Raw genomic sequence first — 26,861 nt, forward strand, 5'->3', positions numbered from 1 at the left:
GCTAGGCCTTTGTCCCATTGACTCTGCTAGGAAGTCCTTCATCCCTTACAGTGACAATTCTTTGACAAGCGAACCATCTTCAGGTCTTTTTTTTCCATCACTTATTTGGCTCTACCATGAATATATTTCCAGATTTTTTCTATATTTAAAATTTAAATGGTGAATGGGGACAGGGGATATCTCTCTGAACATTTTCTAGGCAGACACACACTGCCAACATTTTTTTTTAAATTTTTTTTTTTAACGTTTATTTATTTTTGAGACAGAGAGAGACAGGGCATGAACGGGGGAGGGTCACAGAGAGAGGGAGACACAGGATCCAAAGCAGGCTCCAAGCTCTGAGCTGTCAGCACAGAGCCCGACGTGGGGCTCGAACTCATGGACCACGACATCGTGACCTGAGCCGAAGTCGGACGCTCAACCGACGGAGCCACCCAGGCGCCCCCAACATTTTTTTTTTCTATTGCAACGATTCCATGTTAGCACAGGAATTCCACAACGATAAAAACTTCTCATAGTCCCAAACACAAATATCACATCTATCCACAGATTCTCACATCTAGAAGTTTCTATCCTCCCCACTGGGAGGGTAGCTGAAATAGAGATTGACGAGGAAGAGAACACCACAGTAGTGGTTAAATTTTGTTTCCCTTTCTCAATCTTCCCTAAACCTCTCCCCTGAGCCCAGAAATCATTCTTGCCTTTTTTTTTAAATTTTTTTTTAAATTTTATCTATTTTTGAAACAGAGAGAGACAGAGCATGAACAGGGGTGGGTCAGAGAGAGAGGGAGACACAGAATCGGAAGCAGGCTCCAGGCTCTGAGCTGTCAGCACAGAGCCCCACGCGGGGCTCGAACTCATGGACCACGAGATCGTGACCTGAGCCGAAGTCGGACGCTTAACCGACTGAGCCACCCAGGCGCCCCTCTTGCCTTTTTTTCTAATGTGGAAGTAAGTATATGATGTGTATGGTGCCTACATTCTTCATTCAATACTCTTCATTCTTTTGTTTATGCTATAAATAGGGGATCTGAGGCTTCCAAATTTTGCTTTTGATACTTAAAACCAACTTGAAAAAATTTTTAAGTTCGAAAACTCAATATGGAAACATTGTTGCCCCCAGGTGCAGGCTAGTTAAATCAAAAGCATTTCATACAATTCATGTAATTGCAGTTTAAAGACAGATACTCTCCACTGTAGTGAATACCACCAATTTATAGAATAATGGTAAGGTAAGACTATTAATAACATAATTATCTTCATAATCCTCTCATTTATATACTTTCTGTCTTATGTTCTTATAATAACCCTGTAAGTTATATTGAGTAGAATTAACATGTTGAATAACACGGAATTACCCCCTTTTATACACGAGAAAGCTAAGGTGCCACATTTTACACATAATTTAAGTGATGATTCAGTTTTATCTGACACTAACTGATAGAGCTAAAATCTAGCCTAGAGCTTCCTTGCCTTTCCTATACCATATCTTTTTTCATATAATACCTGAAATATATATGTATAATCATTTAAGTAACTTTCAAAATATTGGGAAAAGAGTAAACAATACTCTGAAATGAAACAACTGCATGTTTCTAGATTTCAAACCATTAGACTAACACAGATTTATATTGAAAAGAAAGATTGAAATCTCCTCTAATAACTTTTTCATCACAGGACACAATTTATGGCTTTCTGCCATTTGATAATGAAAGTTAAGTTTTCTGTGCTATTACTGGAATTGGGTACAATAACTCATTCTCCAAAACCAATTTATACAGAAAACATATTCAATACAGAGATGATTGAGTTCCTGTATTTCTCTTTTGTCATTTGGCAGCAATCTGTGTGAGACTCAAGAAGATAGAGTGAAAACTGATGGTAGTTATTTCTTCAAGATAGGTAGAAAAAGCCAATGGTACTGAAAGCATGTGTCAGTTAAAATCATTCATTTTAGATTAAACTCACAGTCTGCAGTGACAGAAATCCCAAAGAAGATATCTATCTTTAAGGATTAATAGAGTTTTATCCGAGGATTATTCTTGGTAAAAAAAACATGGCTACAAGTTGTGTTGTTGTTGTTGTTGTTTTTCCTTTTTCTTTAGTAGCTCATTTGACAGCCATTGTGGCCATAGACAGCAGTAGATATTTGAATCTATTTTTTCCGAGGTATGTGAATGTTGGATTGAGTCTTTGGTGACTTTACAATTCATTTTGAAGGCACAATGGACTTTGTAATCTCTGTTCTTCAACACTCAATAAATCTGCTAGTTGCCTCTATCATTGAAAATAAAAGTTTTGTGAAGGTAGTAATTATAAGATGGTTGGCAACTCCATTTGTAAAACTGGCAATTTCAATTTCTGATCCCGTAGTATCTTTTAAAACCTCTGAAGTTGAGGCCACGAAGTCATGTGTTTTTTTTTTCTCTTTATTTCAAACTTTTTGGAGTACTTCTTCAGTAATGGTCATTGTGATAATCTCCTCCAACAATCTCTAAACATTCTTTATCGTGAAGCAACTGTGTGGGTTGGGTGGGATTGGGTGGACCCTGAGAGGTCCACATCCTTTGGGTTAATCCCACATTCCTTACTATAACCATTGTCACAGCAACTCACACAGCAAATGTCTGGCAATCTAAGACAGATTCAGTTAATGTATAGCATTTTCTCGGCCACTGAAATTAGTTGAAGACTAGCCCAATCATCACTAAAGTTGGTAATAATAAATTAAATTCTGGAGCTGGATGCCCATCTTCTCCTAATGATGTGTTTTATCAATGTGCCATCAGTCTGCCACCCTGAAGGATGCCAATTTAAAGATACAGATAAAACACATTTAGGCCAAAGACTTGATAAATCGTATCTAGGTATGTTATTTCTCTGAAAATTTGAAGTGATCTGAATAAATCCCTTTATAATTTAAATCATTTCAAAATAGATTTTACATAACAAGTTAAATGGTCATAACTGCATCTCTTCTGATATCTTAAGTCTAACAAATATTTCTGTAGCTAGAAGTATTGTGCCTCATGATTTTTACAGTTTAGTTACATTATCTTAAATTATTTGGTAAACAATTAAAGAGAAAATAATTTTCTATTAATTTGCTTAAAAGGTTAAAAGCAAAGGATGCTGTTTGTTAAGTCACATACTTGGCTAATTAAGTTCTTTGTCTTCTTTTTCTGTAATCAAAGAATGCTAAGATGAGAATCGGATGACAATGATCCTTTAATTGAACAATACATCTGAAGCTTGAGTTCCGTTCCAGTTGGTCATTAGTCAACCCTCTATCACTTCCAGTGACAGGAAACTCATACCTCCTGAGGTAGCTTCTGTCTTTATTCAAAATTTGTTGGTGAGCTCCATTTTCACTCATATTGGAATGCTGACTACTAGTTCACTGAAAATACTACAAATTTTAACAGTATTTATTTTCCTTTCTCTTTAGATAATACTTTATCACTTCAGGCAAAAAACATTCATTGCTAGTTGCCTTTGAAATTCCTGCTGTCTTTATTCAAAGATATCACTTCAATTTTCTTTTTAGCCAATTCACTTTGGGCTACTGTGTTTTTTCTAATTTAGTCCATTATGATTGCAGAGATTAGAAAAGGAACCGTGATTCTCATGTCTTTTCTAAAATCCTATTATCCTGTTCAGAGATCACTAAGATTTCTGGTAGTATAAGTTGATATAATTCATCAATTTCGTAAAATTCTTAGTCTTTATCTCTTTAAATATTCTTTCTTCCCCATTCTCCCTCTGCCCCTTTTCTGATATTCCATTTATAAACAAATTGGGAGTTGTTACAAATATCTTTTGTTTCAAATATTTTTCTTTTTGTTTTAGTGTGGATGTAGTCTATCAACTTGTCTTTAAGTTCACTTCTCCTTTTCTGCTATTTCCATGCTCCTGCTAAGACTCTTTAGTGAATTTTTCATTTCTGATAATGTCTTCACTCTAATATTTCCATTTTTTTTTTCTACAGCAGATGCCTCTTCCTCTTGCCATTCTACCAGAGGTAAAAGTAATTGTGTAATTTTCTCCCGTTAAGTATATTTTTGGAGTTTAGTTCTTTATGTGTTTCTGTGTGTACTCAGATCTCTGAGGGTTTATAAAACTAGATTCTGTAAGTTATCTGGATTGTTTTGGTTGTTAAGATAAGTCCCTTGCCACTTGCTAAAGCTGAACTAAAACCAAAATTGCCATAAGGTTTTAATTTTAAAATCATATAATCGTGATCTCCATTGACGTGATTTCAACGATATGAATTCATGACTCAAAATATGAATGATTTTAATTCAGCCAATAATTAGATCACTGGTCTTGTAGATGGAACAGTATATCAAGAATCTAGAGACCTGTGCCTAGAAACTCGCATTGTCACTCATCATTACCTGCGTGGCTTGTGCGATTACATTTAAACATATAGTTTCTCCATGTGTAAATATATTAGAGTGGTTACTGCTAGAAAGTGAAAGTAAGAATAGCATTCACATAAGAAATATGAAAGACCTCATGTGTATTTCCTTGAAAAAATAGGAAGGAGGAAGATGAGACAACTATGACATAATGTTCACAATGACTATTTCTAGAAAGTCAATAATACCATTTTAGCATTTGTAATTTTCCATGTTTCTCATAAATTTTTCAAAATTAAAAAATGTAATAGTAATACTAATACATCACTCCAACCAGTGTAGCAACAAATTATATAAAGGGAAAATGTACTGATTGCAGATCAGCCAGGATAAGGGGTATGATGAAGCAAAACTTACAAAAATCATAAAGAAATTATTCATGGTCTAGTGTTTGACTGGCTTGTCTGATGTGAAAGTTGGAAGATCCAGTTGTGAAAGACCTGGAAAAAAAAAGAGAAAAATATTCCTTTTTTTAATTACGAAGGCTTTGTAGAATCCCAAGGATCTCCCCCCAAGTATGCAAATAAGCCCAGCGTCCTGTGTTATTTGTCATTCTCCAAAGTACTTATAAATATAATTTTTTAAAATATTCCACTTGTGAGTTGTATCATGTGGTATTTGTCTTTCTCTCTTTGGCTTACTTCACTTAACATAATGTCCTGTGTTTCATCCATGTTGCCACAAACGGCAGGATTTCTTTCTTTCTCGTGGTGGAATACCATCCCATATTCTTGTTCCATTCACCCATTGACAGACATTTATATTTCATCTGTATCTTGGCTATTTGTAAAGAAAGCTGCAATGAACCTACAGGTGTCGATATCTTTTTACGATACTGATTTTGTGTCCTACAGATATATACCCCAAAGTGGGAATGCAGAATCATATGGTAGTTCTATTTTTATTTTTTTGAGGAGCCTCCATACTGTTTCCCATAGCGGTTGCACCAAATTACATTTCCACCAACAGTACACAAGGGGTCCCTTTTCTCCACATCACCACCAACACTTGTTACTTCTTCTCTTTTTGGTAAGTGCCATCCTAACGGGTTGAGACAATATCTCATTGTGGTTCACAGTAGAATGGTGATCACCAGGAGCTGGTGGGTGGAGTAAGTAGGAGACTCTCTTCAAATGGTGCAAGCTTTCGGTTATAAGATGAATAAGTTCTGGGGATCTGATGAACAGCATGATGACTGTAGTTAATAACACTGAATTGTGTACTTGAAATTTGCTAAAAAAGTTGACCTTAAGCATTCTCACCGCACACACACAAAATAGATAACTATGTGAGGTGATGTGTATGTTAATTAACCTGGTTGTGGCAATTATTTCACAAAGTATATGTGTATCGAATCATTACATTGTACACTTTAAATGTATGCAATTTCTCTGTCCATTATACCCCGATAAGGAAAAAAAACTGTAAGAAATGTAAGCAATGCAGCAAAAATATACAGTCCAGGAAAATAGCAGATTGAGCTGTTTATTTAGCAATCACACAGAAACACAGAACAGTAGGACTTGAAATGATTTATAGAGTTCTGGCTCATCACATTTATTTTTAAAATGCTTTTTAATGTTTATTTATTTTTGAGAGAGAGAGGGAGAGAAACAGAGCACGAGTGGTGAGGGGGCAGAGAGAGAGGGAGACACAGAATTCGAAGCAGGTTCCAAGCTCTGAGCTATCAGCACAGAGCCCAATGGAGGCTTTGAACTCACAAGCTGTGAGATCATGACCTGAGCCAAAGTCAGATGCCCAACTGAGCCACCCAAGTGTCCCTCATCACATTCATTTTAAACAAGAAACTAAGATTTAGAAAGCTAACATACACTAGAGGTTATTAAAATTAGAAGCTCTATAAATCTGTTCTTTCAGTCTATTAATTTCTGTACCATTCCACTGACTTCTAGACGAGTTCCACTAGAAATTTCAAGGAGAGCTTTAATACTTGTCTCTCTCTCTCACTCTTGACCTAGAGTCAGCAACCAAACTTTATTAGTTCCTCATCTCAAAACCCAAGTGCTTCAACTTCAAGATATATTTATATGTTTAAATTGTCAAAATATGAGAAACTAGAAAAATACATACAACTAGCTATGTGAATTATGAGACCAAAGTCACCAGTTTTTCTGCTATAATAATCATAATTTATTCATCAATGTAAAAAATAAAAACTCACCATTACAACATCCACAAATCTGGGTTCATTCCTACTAAGCATTTTAAACATTTCATCTCTATGCTTCAAAATGTCATTAACTTTTGTCCTTTCCTAAGTAGTCTTCTTGTCACTAGCCCTTCAATGTGTACAATTTCTATCCCATTTTCTTGCTCCATCCAGACTTACTGACCTCAGACAGATTAGGTCCTGTTACTTCATTTTTCAAAGATTTCCAAAGGTATTCACCTTCCAAATATCTACACCTACACACATGTCCACACACACCCTAAAATATTCCAACATGTCATGTAAGAATTTCCATGAGATAAAATTTGGAATCAGCAACTTTTTTTTTTTTTATCAGAGATAGAGTAGGAACTTAAAAAGGAAAACAAAACAAAATGAAAAGTTCCTTAGCTTAAGACTAGAATTCTAGGGGCGCCTGGGTGGCTCAGTCGGTTAAGCGTCCGACTTCAGCTCAGGTCATGATCTCGTGGTTTGTGAGTTTGAGCCCTGCGTTGGGCTCTGTGCTGATAGCTCAGAGCCTGGAGCCTGCTTCAGATTCTGTGTCTCTCCATCTCTCGGCCCCTCCCCTGTTCATGCTCTGTGTCTCTCTATCAATAATAAATAAACGTTAAAAAAAAAAAAAGACTAGAATTCTAATTTGGGATGTACTTGGACCAGGAAAAGGATATTGTGAGGGGCATTAAGTTCCACAAAGCAGTGACTAGAATAGAAGGGTAAGCCTAGCAGTACAGCTTAGATCTAACATATCAAGGAACACATGCTCCTTAGATCCATGTTTCACAGTGTATCTAAAATCCTCACCCTACTGCACTTAAAAAACACAGTCATCAGTCATTTTCACTGTTTGAGTAGAATAATGTATCTTTCTATTGTTTAAGACACTGTCTACTAATCATCTCAAAAAGACATACCCCAACCAGCCTCTCCTCGGCAGAAATAGCAAGTGATCATTGCAGCCTACTATAAAGGAGGAGGAAATCTCACCATGCATGCATTTTAGAGAAAGTGGAATTGATATGCTCAATGATGAATCAATGACTTTGCCAGGGAAAATAGGATATCCTGACCGGCCATTTGCCATTCCTTATTAATTCCTTATTAATGTATCTAATTCAGAGAGGGTATTAAGAGGCAATTCATTGAAGCAGCAGGAAATGGGTTCCCTAAAATAAAGAGGTATTTGTATACAATAAGAAGAGAAAAAAGAAATGAAATAGTTCTGGACACTATATCAACTAGTCTGTCACAAAGCACAAAGGAAAAATTTTTAATGAGATTTGGTAAAAGTTCCTCATTATCTATAAATTTGTTATTGCAACCAAATGGTTAATTTTAAAATGAATTAAGCATTAACATTTTATTAAGTGTAAAATATGCAATGATCAGATTCTGTGTCTTCATCTAAATAATTTGGGGTTTGTACACTTGGCTATCTTTTATTTTCCTAGTTGCAACTGATTAATACCCCCATTTAATAGTTAATGTTGATACTCTTCAAACCATTCCAGATGCCATGTAGCTTTTCTTCACTGGGCAAATCTAAAATATAAATTTGTGGTCTTTTTCCTCTCTCCACTTATGATGACAATGATAATAACATTTATTGAACATTTACTATGTACTAGGCACTGTTTTCAGTACTGTATGTGTTTTTTAATTGCAGTGTCAATTACAGTGTTTTATTAGTTTTAAGTGTACAATGTAGTGATTCAACAATTCTACACATTACTCAGTGTTTTTCATGATAAATGTACTCTTAATCCTCTTTATTTCTTTTACCCATCCCCTCTCCTATCTCTTCTTTTTTAAATTTTTTTTAGCATTTATTTATTTTTGACAGAGACAGCGTGAGTGGGGGAGGGGCGGAGAGAGAGGGAGACAACAAAATCCGAAGCAGGCTCCGGGCTCTGAGCTGTCAGCACAGAGTCCAATGCAGGGCTTGAACTCACGGACCGTGAGATGATGACCTGAGCTGAAGCTGGACGCCTAACTGACTGAGCCACCTAAGTGCCCCTCTCCTACCTCTTCTATGGCAACCATCAGTTTGTTCTCTAAAGTTAAGAGTCTGGGTGTTTTTTGTTTGTCTTTTTTTCCCCTTTGTTTGCTCATTTGCTTTGTTTCTTCAATTCCACATATGAGTGAATCACATAGTATTTGCTTTTCTATGACTGACTTATTTGACTTAGTATTATACCCTCTAGATCCATCCATGTTATTGCAAATGGCAGGATTCCACTCCTTTTTATGGTTGAGTAATATTCCATTGTGTGTATGTGTGTGTGTTGGTATGTATATATATATATATATAGGATAAGAGGAAGTGGTATATATATATATGTGGTATATATGTGTGGTATATATATATATGTGGTATATATACATGTGGTATATATATATGTGGTGTGTATATATATATATATATATATATATATATATATATATCACTTCCTCTTATCCATTCATCTATGCATCTATGGATGGACAGTTGCATTGCTTCCATATTTAGCTATTGTAAATAATACTCCAATAAATATAGGAGTGTATGTATCTTTTTAAATTAGTGTTTCCATTTTGGGCGGGTAAACATCCAGTAGTGGAATTACAGAATCATAGGGTAATTCTATTTTAAATTTTTTAGGGAAACTCCCTACTATTTTCCACTGTAGGGCACCAATTTGCATTCCCACCAACAGTGCAAGGAGGTTCATTTTTCTTCACATCTTGTCAACACTTGTTATTTATTTTTTTTCTTTAAGTCTATTTTAGCTATTCTGACATATATAAGGTGATGTCTCATTGTGGTTTTGATTTGCATTCCCCTGATGATCAGTGATGTTGACATTTTTTTCATGCTTCTATTGATCATTTGCATGTTTTCTTTGGAAAAATGTCTATTCATGTCCTCTGCCCATTTTTTAATCTAATTATTTGTGTCTTTGGTATTGAATTGTATAAATTCTTTATACATTTTGGATATTAACCCCTTGTCAGGTAAAACATTTGCAAATATCTTCTCCCATTTAGTAAGTTGCCTTTTTTTGAGAACATCATCTTAAATATTTGTTTATTTATTTATTTATTTTGAAAGAGAGAGAGAGAGCACATGTGAGTGGAGAAAGGGCAGAGAGAGAGAGAGGGAGAGAATCCCAAGCAGTCTCTGTGTGCTGTCAGCACAGAACCCAAAGTGGGGTTTCACCCCACAAACCAAGAGAGCATGACGTGAGCCACAATCAAGAGCCCGTGCTTAAAAGACTAAGTCACCCATTTGCCCCAGGTTGCCTTTTTGTTTTGATGCTTCCTTTTACTGTGCAAAAGCTTTTTATTTTGGTGAAGTCCCAAAAGTTTAATTGGATATGTTTTAACCATTTAGATCACATATCTTAATGCAAAAGAAAATTTGGCATAAGTTTACAGTAATTTGTTGGTTAACTTGACATTAAGATGCAAAATTGGCTCTCGCATCTCAATGCCACTTAAATTAACAGATTTTTTTTTCAGGAGTCTTTTTAACAAACTCTCATTTGCATGTGCGAAATCTTGCTGTGAGGCTGCATAAGGGAGAATTAAGAATAGATTTAGAGTACATTACATCTCTATCACATAAGAAAGCCCTAAATGAATTCCCCAGGTCTGTCACACCCTTTGGTTATTTAAAGAACAAGACTAAATTTGTGTGTTCAGCTGTGATATCTCTTGTCAGGTCGTCTTACCGTGTTCGAGAATAGGTCATCTGATTATTGTGGCATGTGCATGGAGTTTATACACGTTAAAATGGTGACAAATCAAGTTAGAGATTTCTAACTTGCCTTTCTGCAACAGAAAGGCAGAAGGCTTAATGTATCAAGTTAATATATAAATCATCTATGACTGAAACAAAGTGAAAACACTTTTGTTATAAGGACAAGCTACAAATATGAACCATGAAAATAAACGATGGATCCATTTCATGGTTATGGGAAACATAGACAGACCCTCCTATCACTATTTCCTATATCAAGCTAATGGAGCACCCAAAACGATTTAGTAATAGCATCGCTTCCATTTGGACAAAGACTGTATGTATTTCTATTCTGAAAGAACTGACAGTTATATCATTTAAGCAAGGAGGACCTTGTATTCTAGTAAGTATTTGTGGAAAATTATTAGGTGAAGCCCTACAGTGAAAAGGCAGTTACTATTTACAGGAGCTATATTTGAATTCACAATATGCTTATCTCTAAAATTTGGAGAGAAATCAATACAAAAACCCACAGAGAAAATATGTTAACCACTAGGTTTTTGTATTGATTTCTCTGCAAATTTTAGAGATAAGCATATTGTGAATTCAAATATAGCTCCTGTAAATAGTAACTGCCTTTTCACTGTAGGGCTTCACCTAATAATTTTCCACAAATACTTACTAGAATACAAGGTCCTCCTTGCTTAAATGATATAACTGTCAGTTCTTTCAGAATAGAAATACATACAGTCTTTGTCCAAATGGAAGCGATGCTATTACTAAATCATTTTGGGTGCTCCATTAGCTTGATATAGGAAATAATGATAGGAGTATCTTTTGACTTTGTAATTAATTGAATTTTTTTTTTTTCAGAGAGAGAGAGAGCATGAGCGAGGAGAGGGAGAGAGAGAATCTCAAGTAGGCTCCACGCCCGGCATGGAGCCCAACACTGGGTTCAATCTCACAACCTTGAGATCAGGACCTGAGTCAAAACCAAGAGTTGGATGCTTAACAAATTCAGCCACCCAGGAGCCCTGTATTTGTGATTATTCTAAATGAAAACTCATAAAAGTAAAACATATCAATACATCTTTTGTTTGGAAAAATATAATTATATTAAATTAAAATTATAACATATAAACTATATCTAGAATCTATCAAAGCCATACTTGGGAGATTTATGCTTCTGGGCATTTTAAGGATAACAGGAACTGTATTCACCAAATGGTGCTAGAACATTTGAATATCCAAATGCAAATAATGGACATCAAACTCTACCACATATCATGTAAAATATTAACTAGAAGAAGATGAATCATACACCTAAAAGAAGACCTAAAGCTCTAAAATTTCTAGAAGAAAACACACCAAAATTTGTGACCTTGGGGTAGCAGAGATGCATTAGGTAGAATACAAAAAGCACTAACCATGAAATAAAATATTGATAAAATATCAAAAAGTAAAAGGTTTTTTTCCCACTTTCAAAGATACTGTTAAGAAAGCGAAAAGACAGCCATAGACTGGGAAAAAATATTTGCATAACATATGTCTAATAAAGGACTGGTATACAGAAAATACAAATAACTCTTACAATAATGAGAAATATTACTCAATAAGATATGGATAAAATATTTGAATAGAAAATTCACCAAATAAGGATATACAAATAGCAAATAAGCACACGAAATGATCTTGAATATCATTAGTCAATATGGAAATTCATAATAAAGCATCATACCACTGAAAACACACTAAGATGGTTAAAGTTTTTCTAAGTTTATTTTTTATTTTGAGAGAGAGAGAGAGCATGAGTGGGTAAGGGGCAGGGAGGGAGTGGGAAAGAGAGAGAGAGAGAGAGAGAGAGAGAGAGAGAATCTCAAGCAGGCTCCACACTGCCAGCTCAGAGCCTGACACGGGTCTCGAACTCATGAACTGTGAGATCATGACCTGAGCTGAGATCAAGATTGGAACACAACTGACTCAGCCACCTAGGTGCCTCTAAAATTTTTTAAAAACTGACAAGTTCTGGCAAGTATATAGAGCAACTGGAACTCATATATTGCTGAAAGAAATTCAAAATGGTATGCAATTTGAAGTTTAGGGTGATACTTTCTTATCAAACTAAACTTATGCTCATACAACCCACTGATTCTGCCCCTAGACATTACTCCCCAAAATGAGAATTTATGTTTCCGGGAAGACTTGTCCTCCAACATTTATAGAAGATTTATTCATATAGGTAAAAACTGGAAACAACCCACATGTCCATCAGTTGGAGAATAAATAAACCCGGGGGGGGCGGGGAGAAAGAAGAAACTAATGATATACACAAGAACATGAATAGATTTTAAATCATGAAACTAAATGAAAGAAGCAAGATAGTAAAGATAACCTACACACTACATGATTCTATTTAAATGATATTCTAAAAAAGGCAAACTATAGTGACAAAAAACATAGTAGTTTCCAGAGGCTGGCTGGGAGTAGGAAACAGGAATTAACAGCAAAGGGACACAAGTTTTGGGGGTGATGAAAATGTTTTGATATCAAGATTGTGCTGATGGTTCAAACAATATTAATTTCTACATTTAACTTATGGTACATAGATTAGAACTTGCTGCTATGGACAGAATGGTTTTGTCTCCCTAAAATTCACATGTTGAAATCCTGACCTCCAATGTGATGGTATTAGGAGGTGGAGACTTTGGTATGAAGATGTGGGGTCTTGGGGTAGGTTTAAAGGAGGTCATGAGGGTGGAGCCCCTGTGTTGAGATCGGTACCTTTATAAGAAGAGGAAGAGGGGCCAGAGCTCTCTCTCTCTCTGTCATGTGAGGATAGACCAAGAAGATGTCCATCTGCAAGTCAGAAAGAAGACCTTCACCAGGAATTGAATTGACTAGCCCCTTGATAGAGGACATCTCAGACTCCAGAACTGTAAGAAATCAATTTCTGTCATTGAAGCCACCCAGTACGTGGTATTTTGTTATAACAGACTAGAAGACCAAGATGCTCACTGACGCTTATTTTAATAAACAAATGGACGATAACACAGTTAAGTATTGAGCTAAAATTCTTGGGGATATTCTTAGGATTTGTTTATTTTAATAAACAAATGGACGATAACACAGTTAAGTATTGAGCTAAAATTCTAGAAGACCAAGATGCTCACTGACACTTATTTTAATAAACAAATGGACGATAACACAGTTAAGTATTGAGCTAAAATTCTTAGGGATATGGAACGGCATATAGTTAGTGCATACTTCAAGCTGCTGAAGTATAATCAAATCTGCCTCTCACTGTGGTCAAGTAGCCAAAGGGCTACTGAGTGTGAAGCTTAGAACAAAGGCTATGCAGGAAGCTCTGGACCATGCATTGAGGGGAACGCATTAAAATACTATGCCCTGGTGCTAGAGCGGCATAGGAGAAAGGGAGCTGGCGAATGTAACATTTCTGTAGGAAGTGGCAGCCAAGACTGAAGCAAATTCCCCCATTCGTAATTCTCTCTGTGTCCATCTGCCAAGAAAAACTAAACAGCAGCAGCACCAGCTGTTCTTGGTACTCCACAGATTGCAAGCCATGCTTCCCAAATTAACATCTCACCAACGCATACCCATGGAGTTTACATAAGGCAGGAACTAAGTCAAGATAGGATCTGGGAAGAGTGAGAGAGTAACAAGGAAGTATTATTAAGGAGCAGACAGCAAGAAGCTGTCCCTCTGATGGGCCTGCAGCCCGGTCTGCTGAGAAATTAGTGCGAGGTCAATTTGCAGAAGCAGGGAAGAGGACAGGTGTTTGAGAAGTGTAAGTAGGGTAGTAAGACTATGATGCAGTACTTTGCCTCCCCCATTTCAGAAACCGAAGTGAGAAAATAAAGAGTAAAATAGCAGAGGATTATTAGTACTGTCCATATGCCAAGTAACAAACTCAATGTACTGCATCCCATTAGACAGATGCTCGAAAGTTATAGGTGAAATGAATTATGTCAACAATATGCATTGATTCAAATATTAAGATGGCAATTCTTCATGTCTCCCTAAGAAAGGCCCTTGTGATCACATAATAAAGGGAGTCTCATTTATTCTGTTTTGAGAAGTGTATCCCTGAACCCACATCCCTCTGGCTGCTGGGGAAGAAATGCTTTCCTGTAGCTAGTGGCTGCTGTCATGAGGCCAGCATATTCCAAAGTCACCTGCCTTTAATGTGAAGTGAAAGCCCTTGAACTGGTGAATTTTCTTGGGAAAATGAAAAATAAGAAAGCCACTTTTTCCTCTCTTTTTCTCTTTACTTTTCTCTTCCCTTACTTTTCTCCCTATTCCTCTAATTTCTATCTCCTTCCCCGTAAACCTTGTCGGGCTCACCCTGGACACACAGAACAGGTTGGGAAAATGGCCATGCTGTCTTAGACGGCAATACAGAGAGGAGGCATGCTCGCATTTGAAAAGTGTGTCCATCGCAGTGTCCTCTAAAGTATTTCATTTTGAACATGAAACACGGTGAGACCAAGTGTACATTATCCTATGTAGTATCATTGGGGGGGAGGGGTGTGCCAAAGGGGGGTTAACCAATTTAGCAATTTTAATCTTGAATATAAAAAGTTTAAAGCACCTGGGGTGCCGAGGTGGCTCAGTTGGATGGACATCCAACTCTTGATTTTGGCTCAGGTCATGATCTCACGATTCATGTGTTGGAGCCCTGAGTTGGGCTCTGCAGTGATAGCACGGAGCCTGATTGGAATTCTCTCTCCCTTTCTCTCTGCCCCTCCCCTGCTAGTGCTTTCTCTCTCTCCCTTTCTCAAAATAAATAAATTAACTTAAAGAAAAAAAGTCTAAAGCATCTATTGATGCTCCCATGGTATATTTTCTGAAAGCTTTAGGGGAAAAGGTATTTAGAATTTAGTTTACTCCATTTACATCCACTATCAACAAATCAGAAATACTTATGGCTTTATTCTGCAAAGGTGAACATTCCATTTGCCTGTGCAAAGACAAATGAAAATAACTTATGCGCATGGAAGAATAATCTCAGTGACGGCTAAGTATACTTTAAACAATATATGTACATATTTCTTTTTTTCTCTAAAACATTTTATGCATTTCTTATTTGCAAGATAAATGAGTATAAACAACTAACTTCAGTTTACAGGAGGCAACAGATACTTCTGCAGTCAGCCAACAGTATGTGTAAATATCATGTAACTGTCCTCCTAGGGTAACTAGGAGTTGCTAACAACTTATTTGGGCTTAGGGGTCACTGTCTGTGAGCTTTAATTGTCTCATCTGTATTCTGAAAGGACTGCATGAGTAACACATTTATAACAACATCTTAAAAAGCCATTGCTTTTCTTTAAAAATAAAAAATAATAAATTTATAAAGCCTCTGTAATTGATGTCTACAAACAAAACTAAGAGATATAAACAGTGTTGTCATTCAGATACATTGTTTCATATCCCTCTAAAAATATTGATTTCATTGGTTTTATGGGCTCTGCAGCTGACGGTTTTAAAGGGTTTGTATACTCTGCTGTTGGAGCAGATAGTAAATGCCATTTGCAAGTTTTCACGCCCAAAATAAATTTGCGTGAGACATGGCTATGAGACTCTTTTGAAAATTAACCTTAGGAAAGACAAATTTAAATTCTCCCCCCAAATCTTAACAAAATACAGGTCTTAGGTAGATAGATTTCTATTGTGGTTAATAGAGTGAAATAGTGCTAAGAGTTTGATCTGTAAGATTCAGGCTATCGGAGTTTACATCCCACTCCGCTACATTCAAGTGAGATAATCCTGAAGTATTTCAAAATCTGCATTAGTTTTCCCTTAAGTAAAATGAAGGGAAGCAGGACCACTGCTTTTATTGTATTCTTGTGAGTAATAAATGATACATGTAAAAAGCAGTTAAAAGCGTGCATAGCAGAGCAGGAACATGAATAAATGTCAGCTATTTATTTTTGAACAAATATTTATGGAGTGATTACTGTGCTCTGTACATTGTTCTGGTTGCCTGAGAGATAGTAGTGAACACAAACGATTAGATTCGAATAGCTTCCTTCGTGAAGATCACATCCCAATGGGAAGATTGACAACATACATTAAATGTATACTCTGTTTGTGAAAAGTACTATCTGGGGAGAGACAAGACATCTCAGAGCCGAGGAAGCAAATTTAGGCAGGATGGCTAGGGAAATATCACTGGAAAGGTGGTATAGGTGAGAAAAGACTTGAGGGTGATGAGAAAGCAAGCCATGAAGACTTTTCAGGGTGAAAAGTTTTCTAGGCTCGGGAAACAAGTATGAAGGCCCTATGGGAGAAGTGCATTTGATCTGTTAGAGGAACAAGAAAGAGATCAGTGTGCCTAGAAGAGAGTGAGCAAGGTGGTGTATAATACAAGAGGTCAGACAGGTGAGCTGCAGGTGGGGAACAGCAGGTGACGTGGGGTGCAGATCACACGGGCATTGAGGGGACTATTCCATAGCTGATGCTGTCAGTGACATGGAAACAGGGAGGAACGGGGATACTGAGTTATCACTGATCTGTGATAACTGTTCCTCCAGTTGACAGGCCATGAATATTCAAGAGAATATTCAGCATATTCCCAGTCAAGAGAACAACGAGGGCAGCAGCCAGTATGAGATTCCTACAGCACAAGTTAGTGTCCCTCCTGTTTCTCACACGAGCTAAATCATCAGGGAAGCAAAGAGGTCAATCAGCCAAGGGCTTGTGTTGCTTTCATTACAAGCCTGGAGAGCACTGAAACTTTCCAAGGAGAGAGAATTGTCTCCGGCTGCAGCTTCCACTGTCTTGAAGCCAGCTGTACACGAGCTACTCTCCATGCTCCATAAGGCACCAGCTTAGAGAATTCCACTTCCCCCTAAAGACCAGTCAGAACCGCTAGGAAAGACAAGCACTTCAAAGTAACACAGAAGTCTGGTGAATGTTCACATCACTTCAGAAAGCATTTCCCTGCTCACAGATAAGGGGAAAGCTGCATGATTCTGAAAGCTTGCAGAATTACAGCATTGCCCCCACCTGCTTTTCTGTTTCGCCTAGAAACTTACGTCAATCGAGAGGCATGTTTCTTGCACAGTTGAACACAAATAACAACTGGCTGGGAAAATAAAACAACAGTAATCTCCGCCATTGTGATTTGGGGGCTTGAGCATGCATGTGAAACAGATGTGATCCCAACGACTATGACTTCTGGGTCTTGAAAACCTTAACAGTGCTTTTGACTGTGAATAATGTGACTGGCATGACTTAACGCCAAACTATTTTCTCAATATAAGAGAACGCATTTCTCTCTACCCTTTACCTTTACTGTGAATGAAGATTTCCCTTGTCCAGAATGAGACTACTCTAAACTGCGATTCAATGTGTGGAGTTGCCTCTGAGAATATTCATTCCATCAATGAGAAGGGAGATTAACTGGACCTGGTGGAGATTCTCTCTGGTTAGGGGCTAGCACCACAGGAATCCAGCTGGCCCCTTTTGTTCCACAGAATAAACAGAGCTTATTTCATTTAATCTCAGATCATATAACGTAAGCAATTATATACATAGATTCCCTTTCCAAAGACATTCAGTAATGCTACTTGTGGGCTGCCATTTTCTTGGAACATGCCTACTGAAACCAATCCACTAAGAATACACAACTGCTTTTAAGTTAGTGTGTGTGAGTCATCATTCACGTGAAAATTCAATATCCCCAAAATGAAGAAACAACTGGCATTAAACAATTTCTACTCTTATTAGTTAAATCAATGTCATAAGCAAAAGAGTTTCCTTTTAAAAATTATCTGTTCTCTATCTTTGGAATCTTCCTGCCAAATCTCCTTCCCACACTTATCGCCCCAAATAAATCTTACACAGCCCACACTCTCCTACATCTAAATTATTTGGGTTTGCCTGACAGGCACATGAAATGTTAATCAAAATAAATAGTCATCTCTTCTTTCTGAATAGAGTGACAGCTGGTATTTTTCTTTCCTCACCACCTCCTCAAAAGACCTCTCCTTCACCAATCAAACCTACTCTTTTTTTTTTAATCCTTCCCATCAATGATCAGTGGCTTTCATCATTTCTGTTAATTTGGATTATTCAAAGACAAAAATGTATGTCATTTTAATATTATTTTAATTCAGGGACAATTCCATGTGACCTAATATAACAATACATTGACAGGCAACATTAAGAACAATAGGATGTAACTGTCTGAAAACATACAGCCAATTAACAAAGAAGTTTTATGCCCTCTTCTTGAGTGTCACCTCATCCCTGGCTCTATCTATATACTCATTCTGCCCCTCCAAGTCTCCTAATTACCACATCCCAAAGTTCTACTCTACCTATCAACAGTTCTAACCCTCAACCCATCCATCTCCCTATTCTACTCATGACCCTATCCCTCATTCTCTTCTATCTGGTCAAAATGGTTACTTCCATTGGGCTAAACTCTCCACTTTTGTGTTGAATGTGCACATCATAGGCAGAATAATCATTAATACGCCATTTTTTAAAATTTTTTAATTTTTACTTATTATTGAGAGACAGAGCATGAGCAGGGGTGGGTAGAGAGAGGGGGAGACACAGAATCTGAAGTTGGCTCCAGGCTCTGAGCTGTCAACACAGAGCCCGACACGGGGCTCGAATTCATGATCTGTGAGATCATGACCTGAGCCAAAGTCAGTTGCCTAACCAACTGAGCCACCCAGGTGCCCCAATTAATATGCCATTTTTAAATGCAGTTACTTTGTTTCATCTTAAGAAATCTTAAATTCATAATTACGACTTTGTCAATCACTTAACTCAGACTCCTAATTTTATTTTTATGTACATGCCTTTTTCTGGACATCCATGTATGAGTTCAATTAGCCAAGCTCCTCAGCTCAAGACAGAGTCTATTTGTCCATGAAAGCTCTTCACATATATAATTTTATTCTTCCCTTCATTCCTGTTATCACTCCCATCCCCTCTTTTTTCCCTGGGTTCTCACTATAGTACACATCATTAAATATCTGTTTATATTTGAAAACACAATAAAATTCTGTAGAATTTAAATAGACATAAAGCTACAGGTTTATGTTCTTTTTTTTATTTTTTTATTCCACACTGTACATTATAGAAATGTTACTATAAATGTACCTCATTCATTGCTTTTAGCAGTGGAATAGCGCATATATCATTGTGTTTTACGTATTTATTCCCCTGATGACAGACCAGTAGGTGTTCTCCATCTGTCTAGTTTAATAAACATGTGTATAGTTATTACTCATATAAGACAATTTGAGAAAGAATATTTACAAATGGACTATTTTTTTTAAGGTATGGATAGGATTAAGGGAACCACAGGGGTTAGTTTAGTAGCGCAGGGCTAAAAGCCTAGAGTTCTACAATCCCTAAGCTTAAAACCTTGGATGTGTAGTGGATGGTTGCTAAAACCTGAGAAAAGACAATTATGTTGAAGTCTACCTCCTGAGAGGAGCAGTGACCTTGAGTGGAGGAACACAGCTCAAACTGCTGTCTCACGTCTCTGAGGCTCTATTCATTTTTCTTTATTCTTTTTTCTTTCTGTTCCTCAGACTAGATCATCTCCATTGACCTACCTTGAAGGTTGCTACTTCTTTCCTCTGCCAGCTCAAATCTGCCATTGAGCCCTCTAGTGAGATTTTTCATTTCAGTTATTACAGATTTCAACTTGAGAATTTCTACTTTTGTTAAACAATTTCTCTCTCTTTATTGATATTCTCTATTTGGTGAGACATTGTTTTCATGTGTTCCTTTAGCTCTTTAGACAAGGTTTTCTTTAGTTCTACGAATATATTAAAGATAGCTGATACAGAGTTTCTTCTGGTAACGCCAATGTCTGGATTCCTTCAAGGACAGTTTTTATTCTCCTGCCTACTTTTTCATCCAGCATATGGGCCTTACTTTCTTGTTTCTGCAAGTCTTGTAATATTTTTTATTGAAATCTAAACATTTTAAATAACGTAACATTGTGGGGCACCTGGGTGGCTCAGTCAGTTAAACGTATGACTCTTGGTTTTGGCTCAGGTCATGATCTCACAGTTTGTGAGTTCAAATCCCACACTGGGCTCTGCGCTGACAGTGTAGAGCCTATTTGGGATTCTCTCTCTCTCCCTCTCTCCTTGCCCCTCCCCTGCTTGTGCTATCTCTCTCTAAATTAATTAATTCATTCATTCATTCATTCATTTCAAAAAACCTAAATAATGCAATGTGGTAATTCAGATCCTACCCACCCCCAGTGTGGTGTAGTTGTTGTTGTTATTGCTGGGGTTATTTGTTCATTTATTGACCTACTTGACCAAATTTTGTAAATTAATGCACTTTGTGTCACAAGTAGCCACTTGTCTCTGCCGGATTATTTTAATGGTCAGCTAGCGATTAAACAGAGATTTCCTTAAATGCCTTAAAGCATTTTACCAAGGGACTCTGTTTGTATGATGTGGCACACCTTCAGTGATCCACCTGGCTGTCAACATTCTCCTTCAGCCTTTACTTTCTGCTTGCACAGAGCTCCACGGTCCACTGAAGATGAGAGATCAAAGGCCTCTCGGGTCTCTCCTGGACTCATGTGTGGAGCCTTATAGACTCCCAAGGTTATCTCAAAGCTTACCGAAGCCCTTTCTGGCCCTCTCAGTACCCAGCATTTCCTTTTTAAGCTTTTTGGTCAGCTTCGTGCTGATCCCAACTGTTAATTGCCACTTCAGGCAGCTTCTAAGTTAATTAAACCTTTGTCCCTCAACTCTGCCCAGATTTTATAAATAGTTTCTCTATCCAAGGTCCATTGAATTAAATTTTACATGTGCTTAAATGTGTTTGATTTTTGACTGACAATTTATTTCTGCTTTACAGATCTTGGTTAAAAACTCCCAACCCCACCCAAATGCAAAATTAGTTTCCAAATATTTCTGTTAACTGGCTTTATTCCATTTATTGTTTTATGTAATGTCTTAATCCTTTTAACATTCATAATTAGAGATAGATGTCTGTGTTACTTTCCTATTGCTGTTATAAGCAACTATCACTAACTTAAAGACTTAAAATAATACAAACTTATGCTCCTACTGGTTTGAAGAACAGAAATCTGAAATGGATTTCACTGGGCCAAGATCAAGGTTCCAGTGAAGCTGTGCTCCTCTTGGAAGCTTTAGAGAATTCAGTGCCTTGCCTTTTCAGTTTCTAGAGCTGCAGCTCTTACATTGTTTAGTTCATAGTCCCTTCCGCCATTGTCAAAGCCAGTAACACAGCATCTTCAAATTTCTCTGCTTCCGTCTTCACACTGTCTTTTCTTTCATAAGGACCCTGCCGATTACATCAGGCCCATTGGATAATCCAAATTAATCTCCTCATCTTAAACTCCTGAAGATAAGCAAAGTTTCCTTTGAACCCTTTTATAAGGTAATATTCACAGGTTCTGTAGATTAGGACTCTGAGTGGGCCATTATTCAGCACACCAATGTATCCTGCCTTATTTTACTCTATACGTGAGCCAGTTCTCTTAATGCCCTCTATTAATCTTTCCCCTTATTGGTTTATACTGCCAATTTCATCAAAAACAACGTCTCTCATTATTATGAGAGCTTTATAATAACCAATATAATATAATAACCAAAATAATAACCAAAATAAATATAATAACCAAAATAAACCAAATAGCTTTATTTTTGAGTAATCTAGTTTAATGGCTCTCAACTAGAAGCAATTTCACTTCCTGGAGGACATTTGGAAATATCCGAAGAACATTTTGCTTGTCAAAACCAGGGCAGGCTGGGTGGGGAGCCAGGGAGTCCTACTGGAATCTGGTGAGTAGAGGCCTAAACATCTTACAACACACAGAACAGCCCCACCCCCACCCCAGCAACAATTTGGCTCAAAATATAAATAAGCCTGAAGTTGAGGACCTCTGCTTTATTCTGTTCCAATCGTCTGTATGCTTGTGGTTGCCTCAGTACCAAAGTATTTTTATTACTGTGTATTCATATAGTATATCTTCATATCAATTAGGATGTAGGCTTCCTCTGTTTAAGAAAACAAATAGGTTTTAACAGATAAATATTATAATAAGTTGTTTGGTCCCTCAAAATAACCTGCTAGAATTTTGGTTGGAATTACATATTGATTTTTTTAGACTGAAATTAAAAGAATAAACATCTTTACAGTGTTAATGATGAGAGACAACTCTGGATGGCCCTGGAGACTCCCTGGGTGCCCTCTGTCACTAGCTTATCAGAGAACTGGCTCAGCCTTTGGCTGATGTCAGTATCCTTGGCGTGCAAGGCTGTTCCCACAACTCTTGTCTGCAGATCTCCGTCTTTCATATGCATAGTCCTCAGGGTTGCTCCTTGGCTAGAAAATCCTTTGCTATAGTTCTTGTTATTTAGAAAAGCTAGGTGTTCTCTACCCTTGTTGGATAGATTATGGATATGTAATGAGGTTTAGGAGCAGAGTTTGTTCTTGTTCTTGGAGTACACCAAGTTGTACATCCAACCTATCGGCCAAGGCAGGCCTCTATGGGATCATTGGCCACTCTGTTCACAAACCATCTATAAACTCTACCTCGGCTGTAGAATCCTGAGGGGTTTGTGCAAGTTCTGCACTACTCTGCTGCAAGTATTCCTTCCATAAACTTTATATTGCACTTGTACCACATGGCTTTAGTAGTGTATGTCCACAACCCCTGTGCATAAACTGTGAAGTCATTCTCTCCATGGGCAAGTTGCATTTTATTTTTTTATTTCAAATATTCCTGTGTGTCTTTTAAAAGAGTGGATTTTTTTTTTATAAAGTTCTTGTTCTTTTCATTAAGTAAAGTCTTAGGTCTTTTATATACTTTTATTGCTATTATAACTTTATTATATTTTTTGTTAGTTTTGCCAGCGTAGAGGACTTCTTAGCTTATATGGGTTGATATTGTATTCATTTTTGTTGCATTTTATATCAGTAAAACGACTACATTAGGAAAATTTTTGTTTTGTAAGTAAATGATCGTAACATCTCTAATAACAGTTTGCTTATCTACCTACCAGAGATATGGACTGTACTTTTTCATGTGCTTTGTGTCCTATTGCATTAACCGCAGACTTTGGAATCCAGTACTACTTTGATAGTAGCAGTGATAATAGGTATCTTTCTTTTATTCTCCCCGCCCATCTTAATGATAATGTGTTGATTGTTTCTTAGGTATAATTTATGTAGACTTATAACACAAAGGAAACACTATTACAGCTTTTGTCACCCTAAGGGAAAAGCAACAAACTAATTATTATATACTTGATAAAACAGAATAAAGGACCAGAGAGAACAAGTATTTAAAATAAACATATGAATTATAATCAGGGAAATAAGGGAGAATCTGGAAAATATAAATCAAGAACAAAAAGTCTTAAAGAAGAACCCACTGGAAGTATTCACTATAAAATATAATATAGGAGAAATAAATAATTTGAAAAGCAAGTTAAATATGAAAATGGGTATGACTGAAGAATAAATCAATATGCTAACACTTATTAGGAATGCCTTTAGAAAATATCAATATAAGATAAAAAATGGAAAAATGTAAATGGAGAAGTAAGAGATAAAAAGGATAAGAGTACAAATGACAACATCTTTTTTGATAGAGTCCACATAGAATAGGAAAAATTTTTTAAATAAATTAATGAATAAATTGATTAGGAAAATATATCCCAAGTAAAACATTTAACAAAATTCCTGAAGTTAAAAAAGATATTGAAAGGCCTTATCAAAAGCCAAACTATATAGAAACCTTGAAAAGCACAAGAAGAACAAGAAGAACAAGAAGAACAAGAAGAAGAAGAAGGAGAAGAGGAGGAAGAAGAAAACTACATATATTATGGTGCAATTTAAGGACATTTGAACTAGTCAAGGGAATCAGTCAGGGAAGCAAAACCATCGTAAGTATTTTGAAGAAAGTAATTTATTATAAAATTAGACAATAAACCATTGTGGAAGGATCCTGGAAAATAAGGTCCAAAGAAAGGAGGTGAAGAATCAGAGAACGGTCACTAGTAAGCCCAGACATGAATGAATGACTCACAGCTGGAAGAAAAATCTGGAATTTATGCAGGTCCAGCTGCTGGAGAGTGACTGCAAAGTGAGATGGTGTATGAGTCTATGAAAGGTTGTTGATCCTTTATGCCTACCCTTCTGTGAATTCACTGCCAAAGTTCTCATGATGGGCCTGCGATCACTGTAGGGCAGCTGGGCAGCGTTTGGAAAAGCGAGTTGGATATAGAACATAACCTAAGATGGATTTATTATCTTTCAATAAAAAGTTATCCCAAATTACAATTTTACAAGTGTAAAACTCCCATTTAAAATGAAGTAATGACTAAAGACAGTATGCAGATAATGAACGTCACTTGAGTCATTCATATTTCTCCAAGTGACAATCTAATGAATGGTAAAGGTCTGAATTACCAGTGTCTTTGAAAATGTATATGTTTTTTTAAGTTAATAATATTTTTTCCTTCTCTTTTCCTCCAATATCCCATCTTAGACAGAGACCTCTAGAAACAGATTTGGAGGTACAGTTGTATACATAAGATTTATATAGAAACACTCTTGGGGAATCTGCCTATAAGGAAGTGAAGAAAGCACATTAGGAAGAGGGAGAAGCTGACCGACAATGTGGTTGCAACCAGGATATCAGCTGATCTCACATGGGACTAGAGTGAGAGTTGTCTCCAATCAAAGCTACATGGCCAGGGCTTTGTATGCTTTCTTCAGCCAATTTTTAGCTGAGAATCATTCTCTGGGTGGGAGTGCGACACTAGAGAGAGCTGTTCTCAGCAGCCCAGTGAAATTCCCCTAAAAGATACATCCATGAACCATCAGCAGTAGATATTTCTAGCAACAGAGGAATGATTGCTTTGACTTGGAAGAGTATCCACTCTAGTCCATTCCTCGGGTCACTAACAGCACTTGCTTCTGTGAGGAATTTTGCCCCATTTGGGGTACTACTTTAAGATCTGTTGTTGTAGTTGATCTTGAGCCCATAACTGATACTTAATCATCCCCCTTCTCTATCTGTGCTAAAGGCTTCTTCCTTCAGCTAACACCTCCCCTGGTCTGGGTAGAATTTTTGGTGGGGTGACCCTCCTCCCTGAGGAGTCTGAGCCCCTAGTTAACATGCCCATCTCAGATGATGGCCACTCTATCAGTGAGAATCCTACACTGGTAATCTACAGAATGTGGAAAGCCCCTGGCATCCTGTGATAGTACAATGGTTACAAATTTCACTGGTGGTAAATTTGGATGCATACTGGTAGAGGGGTCCCACTGATTGTTATATCTAATACTAGAAAGAAACTAGGGAAACTATAAAAATAAGGCCTTAGAATTATGTGGATACTCCTGAATCGTGTTGATTTGTTATAGAGAGATAATGAAAGCTCTCTATGATTAATCATCATTAATCATCAATTCAAGAAAAAAAATGAGACAGTACTTAAAAAAAAAATGTCAGCATCATCCCTACTCAACTTTATCAACTGACTCCAGGCATAGAAACATCCTTTGGCCCTTAATCTTTTTAGAAGACACTATTCTTCTGACACTTAGCTTCTTCAGATTTCAATGCATCCACAGCTCTCCAATGACTTTAAAGAAAAGCAGGATTTTTTTTTTCATTTAGCCAGGATTTCATGTTATTATAGCAATTTGGTAGTTTAAAACACATTTTTACAATCACTCTGAAATTCTTCTTCCTTAAAGAGATGAAATTTTATTCCTCTCCATTAGAGTGTCGGCTGGATTTAGGGACACACTTCTGAATAAAATATGGCTAAAGTGCTGGCATGTTTCCAAAGACTGCAGCCTCCAGGCTAGGGAAGATACTCTGTCTCATTCTCTTGATCAGATCACTTGCTTTGGGGGAATCAGCTTCCATGTGCTAAGAATGTTCAGGCAGTCTGTGTAGAGGCCCTCATGTTCAGGAACTGCGTACTCCAGTCAATACCTGTGCTAATGAGCTTTCTTGGAAGTGGACTTTCTACGACTGAGGCCTTAGATGACTGCAGGCCCAAGGGACTTGTCTGCAAGCTCATGAAATACCCTGAGTCAGAACTACTGAACTAAACCACTCTCGGATTCCTGATCCATACAAAGTGTGTGAGACAATAATGTTTTACGCTGCTAAGATTGGGAGTAACTTGTCATACAGCAAAAGATAACTAATGCAACAGGACTAAAGACCTTTCAAAGCCTTGTACATCCTAACTCACAGCCATTCATTAGAGAATTTCACACACCCACTTGGATGTTTCTCAAATTTATATCACTAGTCCAGAAATCTCAAACTTTCACACATTATGATGTTTTCCATTTGTCCTATCTACCCACTTCCATTTTCTGCATTTTCTGCCTCTCTGTAGCCCTATTTATGTTAGAGGGGTTGGTGGTATCTTAATGTCCTGAATGTATCTCTATCATTGTGTTTGTCACTTTGTATGATAATTTCTAATATTTCTTTTCAAACTACTAGGCAGTGAGA

The 26,861-nt window shown here is 37.0% G+C and overlaps 1 long non-coding RNA gene across 1 annotated transcript in view; it reads right to left on the bottom strand.

Moving 5' to 3' along the window:
* Positions 1-26,861, bottom strand: part of LOC109255358 (uncharacterized) — a 129,051-nt gene that overhangs the window by 23,217 nt on the left and 78,973 nt on the right. Inside the window, exon 2 of the long non-coding RNA XR_002075195.2 lies at positions 4,779-4,861. This is a non-coding gene — a long non-coding RNA (uncharacterized LOC109255358). The remainder of the gene's footprint in view (positions 1-4,778; positions 4,862-26,861) is intronic.

This window comes from Panthera pardus, unplaced genomic scaffold, assembly GCF_024362965.1.
Source record: "Panthera pardus isolate Hobbes unplaced genomic scaffold, ASM2436296v1 HiC_scaffold_16, whole genome shotgun sequence".
Taxonomy (NCBI): domain Eukaryota; kingdom Metazoa; phylum Chordata; class Mammalia; order Carnivora; family Felidae; genus Panthera; species Panthera pardus.